The following is a 9,135-nucleotide window of genomic DNA, read 5'->3' as shown; positions in this document are numbered from 1 at the left end:
TGTCATCTCTGTACTAGCCCCAACTAAAAAAACACTCATTATTAAATAAAATGGTTAGAGAAAAAAATACTTACATAAATAAAAAAATCAAAGCACCTAATTTTTTCTTTATATAATTTTAAATAAAATTTCAAGATTTAGAATTTTTATTGTTTGATTTTATCGTTGAGAATTTTATTGTATTTTGATTTGTTTTTTCTTTAGTAAAGGAAAACAAGTTAATGAATTTCTACCAAAAAAATTAAATGGCCACGGAGCAATGATACGTAGTAGTCTCAGAATGTAAAGGAAGGATGCTCATAAGTCTTGGTGCAAGTTGTGCCCATCAGCTGTAATATATATAGTGAAGATAATGAAATTAAAGAGATTTTGAATGAACTTTTTTCGGAAGGTGAATATGTCAATCACTCAACTCTTTACAAAAGTAAATTGTTTAATAATGAGTGTTTTTTTAGTTGGGGCTAATGCAGAGATGANAGAGAAAATGTTTGAGTGAGAGAGATGAAGGAGAAACGGTTGCGAGGAATGAAGGAGGTGAGTAAGGGTTTTTGGTTTCTTTTTTTAGTTTTGAGAATGAAAATTATTAAAATAAGGCAAGTGTATGTGATTTTTTTTATTGGAGCTAGAGTAGAGATGACAGAGAAAAGATTGGAATGAAAGAGATGAAGGAGAAAGGGTTGAGAGGAATGAGAGAGGTGGGTAAGGGTTTAGGAGTTTCTTTTTTTATTTTTTTAATTTTGAGAATGAAAATTATTAAAATATCCTTAACCTTAAAACTTAGAATTAATGATATATAAGGATATTTTTGTCTATTAAAACCCGGTACACATTGCTAAAATGTACCAACTGAAAAACAGGCGTACGCAAGTTAGCAAACCCAATATATATATATATATATATATATATATATATATATATATATATATATATATATATATATATATATATATATATATTCGTTTTCATAACTAATTAAAAATATTATATATTATCCATAAATAAACTTTTTATTCTTGTGATATAGATCTTATAACACCCAGATTTTGAGTCTTAAATTTTGACATATTGTGCGCATACTACTATAGAAGGTTTTATAAAACGCTCTGAATTAAAATTTTGTAGTTTGTGAAGCCTCTGTGGTGACGATGTTACCATGTTTCTTAATTTTTAAAACCATGATAGTTTCTCTATCTAACAAGGATTATTATTGCCTTCGAAACAAAGATCAATGCGACGAGTTTTATGAATACATAAATAAATATATCAATACATTATTCCAGATAACACAATTACAAATACTTTTCTATTGGAGTTTTTCTGTGAATTGCTTATGACAGGAAACTTCTACAATTTTTTTGTGAAAAACTAATTACTTACTATACTTATTTGGAGAAATATCATAAATAAATCACATTATAATATGAATTTATTTAGGTAATAATGTATGAATGTTTCAATTTTTTTTTTTCAAATAAGACCTGACTTATCTTCCAATAAAAACTGACGATACCTTTATCTCTTAAATTAAAGAAGTTGGATGACAGTTCTTGAACATTCTTGTAATTAGAGATTTTCAAAATATTCATATATTCAAATCCAAAGAAACTCAAACAATCAAAAGAATATAGTCGTATAAGAGGGTTTCAGATTTCAAGAAATAAAAACATCTAAATAAAATTAGACTTATGAGATAAAACGTAGAACTTTTTTCTGGGATAAAAGAATATTACAGACCTGAATATGTCTGTTATACATCAGAAATATTTTTAAGAATGAAGAGATGATTGTACATGAATGTTAACCAATATTAAAGGATAACTTGAACTTTTACTCTCTAAAAACTTAAACTAAAAGTGTTCATAAGAACATAAAATTCTCAGAAAAAAACATACCAAACAATAGTCGGAGAATAAGATGGTTGTAGTTTGACGAGAACTATAGAGAAGACGAGGGTCCTTGGTTAGGGCGTGACATTAGATCTTGAATTTTGTAAACTCTCTGTAACTTTGGTTTTGGAGGCAATGGTGACGGTGGTTTTAGCTGAAGAGTTATTTCTCCTGTTAGCAATGGGGGACAGTTATCAACCTCCCATATAGTTTCTATCAAATGTTGAATTTCTGGGTCCATCTCTGCATCTTCCCATGCTGCTTTTCTTTTCTTATTTGAACCATTCTCATCACATTTTTTCCACACAGAGCAAGACTCATTTACCACTTTCTCTCTTCCTTCAACCCTAACTTCATCATCTTTTCTTCTTTCACAGCATAACCGCTTCTCTTTCATCCCTTCTTCACTCTTCCAACATCTCTTTCCGCCATTACCATTCATCTTTGCCACTTTCTTTTCTCAACGACAAACCTTTCTTTTTACACTTTTTTTTCAATTCTCTGGCCTTTTATTTATGACAAATATTTAAAAGATAACTATTTCACTTTTCGATATCTTGTTTCTTGATTTTCTTGTGTATTAGAATATAATCATATCTTAATATCTTAATTTATCTTTTATTATCAATATCAATAATTTAATGTTGTAATCAAATAAGATTATCATATTCCAGTATATAAGATACACATCTAAATTATATATCAATTACTTTTTTTTCATATATTAAAAAAAGAATAAACAATTTTAATTTCAGTAACTTTGAAAAATATTATAGCCATTAAAAATTGGAATTTTGTTTTCTTTTTTAGATTTATATAATATCAACATATTATATTTTAAAAAAATAAATTATTAAAATGAATATTATTTATTTATTTAAAAAGGGTTTAAAAGAATAATTCTAAAAATTAAAAGGGATAAATATTAATAATTAAAAACTAAAACCAAAACAAGCTAATCTTATAGAATTTAAAATATATTTAAATCTTTAAGTAGTGATATGATATTTATCCACAAATATTTTTCTAATATCATTTAATAATGTAAAAGTACTAAATAAAAGTTATTTAAATGAAAATCAAAAAACAAGTGAGATAGAAATATACCTACTGCATTAAAGTCATTTATAAAGTATGTACATAGTAAGTTATATTTATACTCTAATAGGTAAGTAGAATTTTCAAAAGAAAAAGGTTATACATGAAGAACAAAAGATTAGAAAAAACAATTTCTTTTTCAAATATCATGCCTTTTTTTTCTCTTTATTATAATAATAATAATAATAAAATAATAATAATAATAATAATATCTTAATTTAATTTGTATCATCAGTTATCGCATTTCTTTTATCTTAAACTCGTTATCATATCTTTCATGATATGATTTGTTTTTAAAATCCATTAAGATTCTAATTATATTTCATACATACCACTATATGCACATCTAAATTATTTATTAATAATATTTAATTATTCAGTTGTTAAGTATTAAAAATAGCAACAAAATTGTATTTCGGTAGCTTTAAAAATTAATTTGATTACCGAAAGTTTATATTTTATTGTATAATTGATCTTATTAATGTAAGAACCTAAGAAATATAATATATTTATATATTAAAAAAGTGGGGTGAAAAATGAATTAAAATAAAATAGAGGGTTTTTTTTTATTAAAAAGAGTACAATTTATAGTTTCTGTCAAGTTTTTAGAAAAGAAAAACTGAAACCCATTTTATCAATAACGTTCCTCTCTCTAGAACTCCAAACCCTTACTTTCTCTGCCTTTTCTCTAACCTCCTCACTCACTGAGCTATTGCATGTTGGATTAGGTGGTGCTCAAGTGACCGCGGCGTAGAGAGCTTCGCAAACATCCAATTAGATTTTCGATCTTCACCGGTAAGTAGTTTTCCCCTTTTCTCCGTTGTTTCTAGAACCTAGGACATTGCTATTTTACTGAATGCATGCCATTAGAAGCGTTCTACTTCAAATTTGTGGTAATTTCTAGCCTAAAAAGCTAATTCTATCACCATTGTGTGATTTATAGGGTGTTTTTGAAATTTGCTGTGAGTAGCGCTGTTTAGAGTGTCCCTGTCAAGTAAACTGTGAAGTTTTCCAGATATGGGGAGCTAGTTACTTTTGGATTAAATATGTTTTAGTATATGTTTGACTGTTGAAGTTGAAAATAATGTGTTGTTTGGAATGCAATTTTTACTCTTTTACTTATTTGGTTTGGTACTAATTGGATTGCGCAATTGAGATGCTGGGTTTGGATTTAAGCCTCTGTAATAGTTTTTTTTTGGGTGAATATGGTCTTCATGGTCAATGATGATAGGATGGAATGGATATAGTTAGTGAGGTTTATTTTTGTGTAACAAGTTTTGGTTGGGGTTTAATCTTTTGGTACAACAATTATATTACGAGAATGACCATAATAAAAAGAATGAATAAGGATTAATAGTCGTTTCTTTTTTTTCTTTTTTTTTTTTGAACCTTTATGTTCCAAAGGAAATTGTGATGGGTAGTATACAATATTTATATCTTGAGTGAGTGCAGAAAATGTTACAAGAATGCGACGGGTTTAGCATAGTTATAATTTTTCCTGAAATGGTAAATGGGTTTTTGGTTATAGTTGTAGACAAAAAAAAAAGAGAAAGGATGAATAATGGTTAACCACAAAATAGCTTTTCAAAAGGTTATGGGGTTACGTAAAAGTGGTTGGTGGAGTAGAAAAAAAATAAGGTACAGGGAATGATAGAAAGAAGTGGGCCATGATTAAAATAAATAAAGAAAGAAAGAGAATATGAGTTAAGAATCATGTAGGAGAGTAATTTCCAGCTGTTGTACTCTGATGCACTTAGGAAAAATGAAGATTTACAAATAGTATATTATATTTGTATTTTATCAAATGAATATTTGTTCTTATGATTCTCATACTTTATAAAATAATATATAACTTTTATATAAATATATAACGGATATATATGAAAACTTGACCGGATAAATTATATTTAATATTATATTATATTATAAATATTAAAACTATTAAGTTTGATGTCAGATTAAATTTTTAACTAGCATACACGTTGTTTTGTTTCTCAATATATTCATATAAGTTAAGAGTTGGTATAAATATTTTTATAATTTAACACGAGGAATTACCATGTATAGAGAATAAATAATAAAGTTTAATATTTATAAGTATTGTAGTTGTAGTTTAAAGTCGTAATAATTTTATATGTTTTGGGGAATTTACTTTAAGTCGTAATATTTTATATAGTGTAGTAAAACTTTGTCTTTGACGAGATAATGTTTATTATTGAGATTTAGTGTGGAATGTATTGAATTGTGCTATATAGCCTTGTGATTTATGAGCAACGCATATTATTGAGCAATGTGTATCTTATTGCGAGAGATGTTATAATTTGGTGATTTGTGATTGGTTAGTTAAGGTATATCGATTGATTAACGTTGTTTGCTCTACAGAATGTCATGTATGTATGTCTATCTAGGTGACTTGTGTTGCTTGAAATAACATGACTGTGAATTGATGAACTTGAGTGTGAATTGAACATCTCAGGGTGAGATGAGTGGATGTGATTGTAGAGATGTTGTTGTTGTCTGTATAATGTTGGGAGCTTTGAAATGGTATGTTTATCCCTACACTCAAAGCATTGTTCATGCTCAAATAGAGAAGAACAATGTGAGTGGTGAGAGTAGAGGGAGGTCATCGTCTATAATCTTGGAGTTTAGACATAGACAGATTGGGGGATTTACCTTGCATAGTGTTGGGGATGGGCCAGCTGAACTATGCAAGTGCAAAGACGACCAATAGCTAGATAGTTATACAAAAATTCGGATGAGTCACGTTGAGTATTTGATGTTTGGTTTGATTGGTATGCCTTGCTTGTTCTTTTATATGTAATTAAGCATGATGACATTGATTAACTGGACTATATGTATATTGTTTGTTCATCTAGCTCACCCTTACTTTTGTGTGTATGTTGCTTGGGTATGTTTCTCTTGCGATGATCATCCACTTAGATGGGAGCAGATGTTCTTGAGGAGGTTCCAGTGGAACAAGTGCTGGGAGACGCTGACGCTGCGACTTAGTTCTTTTTAGGATTTCATTTAGTTATTTTTATGTTATTTGGAGACGCTTATTAGATTATTTTGAAATACTTTATTGTGGTTAAGAGTTTTAATTACACCACTCTGGATGACTGTAATCCTCTGATTAATCGTAAGTTATACCCCTAGCTGTTCTCTTTATTTTGGATGATGATATCTTCATTATATTATTAGTATTATTACATATTTTGGGATGTCACAGTTAAAGTTACTTATTAAACCAAATTATTACATAACTATTTGTGTATTTTTAATATAAAACTTGTAACTTTTTTTTATTTTAATTTGACAATGCATATAAAATTTATTGATGCTATAATATTTGACAAATATATAACAATGTTGGTTAAATTTACATTAATATGATACTAAATAATATATATAACTTAGAATCGACTATGTAACGCTACTTAATTTTTTTAAAGAAAAGGATAATTGAAATGTAATGTGTATCGGACTGATTTTTTTAATTCAAAATCTTTAGCAAAAGGATTGTTTAATAACTTTTGAAATATTTTGATTTTTTTATATGGGTATTTCTTGATTAATTATCCTTAATATTAAATAGTTAACATTTACAATTTTATAATATATTTTGAACTTAGTAAAATTTTAAATTTTTGAAAAATTTCATGAATAGAAACTCTACTTAGTTAAAGAAAATAAAATATCTAATTTTTAAATTACAATAATATGATATTGTATGCCATTGTATATTGTATTAGATTATCAATATTGTATTAAACTGTGTGAAATTTGATAACATTTCTTAACCTGATTAAATTAATAATATTCAACTATGACAATTTCATAGTAGGTAATAATTGATAATATTGTTGTTGACACAAATAAATTAATAACAATAAATTATAATTAATAACCTCAATATTATTAAAATAATAATAAAAAATATTAATATAGGTAAGATAATCCAAAAAGTGTTATATATATATATATATATAAAAATTTTGTAAGAATTGTATTAGAAAAATTATGTAGTTTTATTTTTAAAAGAATAAAATATTTAATTATTTATTTTATTAACTAGAAAGGTAAATTATTTTTTATTTATTAAAAAGATAAAATTATTAAATTAAAAATAACACTAAAGAAAGTTAACAAACGATAGTATCTCCTTAATGTAATAGTATAGATAATAAGATAATTATTTTTATAGAACTCAATTGTAACATTCATTAGTCCATTTAGAAAATTATGGGAATGGACTTTTTAGTAATCTTGATTTACACGTCAAGAAATATATTATATAATCTTAAATATACTTTTATAATATTTGAGATATTATTTTCTAGAGAGTTTAGAAAATGTACCTTGAAGAATTAAAAGAAAAAAAAAATGCATTTAAGTCATCATTGTTTTCGATTCATATAAATAAGTGAATTATACAATTCCAAAAGTTTTCAATCCACAAATTTTCTCATTTTTATAAACGTGTTAGAAAAACGTATAGAATGATAAAAAAAATTGCATTATTTACTAAGAGATAAGTTCATTAACAAGAATATGTAAAAAAGAGGAAAAAAAAAAAGACTCTATAAATACAAAAGATGTGGTTACATATACAATGAAAATGAAAAGAATCTCTGGAGGCATTTGTAACATTTTTTTATGTTTGTTGAATTTTTCTTCTTAATTCATAAGCTTTAATAAAGTAACTGTAAGAGCTTATAAAATAGTTGATTAGATGTAATAAAATGTTTTAAATAAGGTTTAATAGTCAATTTTCTTTCCAATTTTGTTGACAAATATTAATTTAGTCTCTCATTTTAAAAGTGTTTGAAATGGGTCATTTCTTTTAAAATTTTGAGTCAAATTAGTCCCTTCTGTTAAATATAATCAAACGGAGTTAATGGAGTGATGATCTGGCAGCCATGAGTGGTTACGTGTCATAATTTACTGATGTTCCTTCTAACGTGTTCCTTAATTACAGAAGAAGGTATAGGCGCGATCTTGCTTGCCTTTGCATGATCTTGTTTGCCTTTGTGCCGCTGTTGAGATGTTTCTGTGTTGAGTCACATTCGCTAACTGCAGGTGTGAATCTTGATTCAGAGAAGACATACCAACGTTGCTCGCAGTTATGGACGAATTGACATGCGAATTGAAGATCACGACTTAAGGTTTTGATTTGGGGCTTTTCCTGGATCTTCTGTGTTGTCCTTGGTTGCAGGTTTGAATGAAGGTAGCGCGTAGAGATTTGAGGCACTCCACGAACACGAAGGAGATGCGATTTTGTGGTTTGTTTTTGGACCTTCCTATGAGAAGACAAACTCGCGAGAGGAAGGTGATGAGGCGCGAAGTGATGGCGACATTGGGTTTTGGTGTGTTAAAAGATCAGGAGCAGGAGAGGGGGAAAGGGATTGATCGCAGTTGCAGGCAGAAGAAAAAAGAAGAGAAGCGACACGAGAGATGAAAGGAAGGAGCTATAGTCCTTCGCCTCCACGTTACAGTAGAAGACACAGAGGAAGGAGTCCCAGCCCTAAAGGCCGCTACCCTCCCCGTCCCCGACAACAAGATCTCCCTGCTAGTCTTCTTGTTTGTAACCTTCGCCACGACTGTAGGCGTGTTTCTTTCCCTTTCGTTTATATTTTTACCTTCATTCTTTCATTTAAATTTTCGACCTGGTCTATGTTCCAACCAACGACTTTTAGGCCCGAGGATCTTCGCAGACCATTTGGTCAATTTGGTCTTCTAAAGGACATTTACCTGCCTAAGGATTACTACTCTGGGTGAGTCACTCCCCTTTTCTTCCTCCCTTTTTTCCCCTCATCCGTCTTCTCTCCTCTGCATCTGTTGAAAGTCTTTTTGGTCGCACAAAAAGTCAACAAACCCTAGTCCGCACTGTGACACCCGGGCACTGACGAGGGCGGGGAGTGATCGCCGGTGCAAGAAGCATGGTGCAAGGGGGCACGGACAAGGAGCGGCTCCTGGCAGGCTTCGAGTGGAAGGGGCACATGGACGAATCGAACATACACCGGAATGAGAGGGATCTGGAGACTGTATAGGTATGGGACTATACAGTTGAAGGATAGCTTAAAGGAATTGATTTGGCTACCCATATCACCAAAATGCATTTACTTTTCGGAAGCCTAACCCATAAGAACTC

The 9,135-nt window shown here is 29.1% G+C and overlaps 1 long non-coding RNA gene across 1 annotated transcript; it reads left to right on the top strand.

Moving 5' to 3' along the window:
* Window positions 1–3,575: 3,575 nt before the first annotated feature.
* Window positions 3,576–6,152, top strand: LOC111242356. The gene is made up of 2 exons (XR_002669230.1): window positions 3,576–3,779; window positions 5,925–6,152. It is a non-coding gene; the product is annotated as an uncharacterized LOC111242356 (long non-coding RNA).
* The last annotated feature ends 2,983 nt before the right edge of the window (window positions 6,153–9,135 follow it).

Source organism: Vigna radiata, chromosome 8 (assembly GCF_000741045.1).
Source record: "Vigna radiata var. radiata cultivar VC1973A chromosome 8, Vradiata_ver6, whole genome shotgun sequence".
NCBI lineage: Eukaryota > Viridiplantae > Streptophyta > Magnoliopsida > Fabales > Fabaceae > Vigna > Vigna radiata.
The sequence above is the reverse complement of the archived record's forward strand: the minus strand, read 5'-3'. Positions and strand labels throughout refer to the sequence as shown.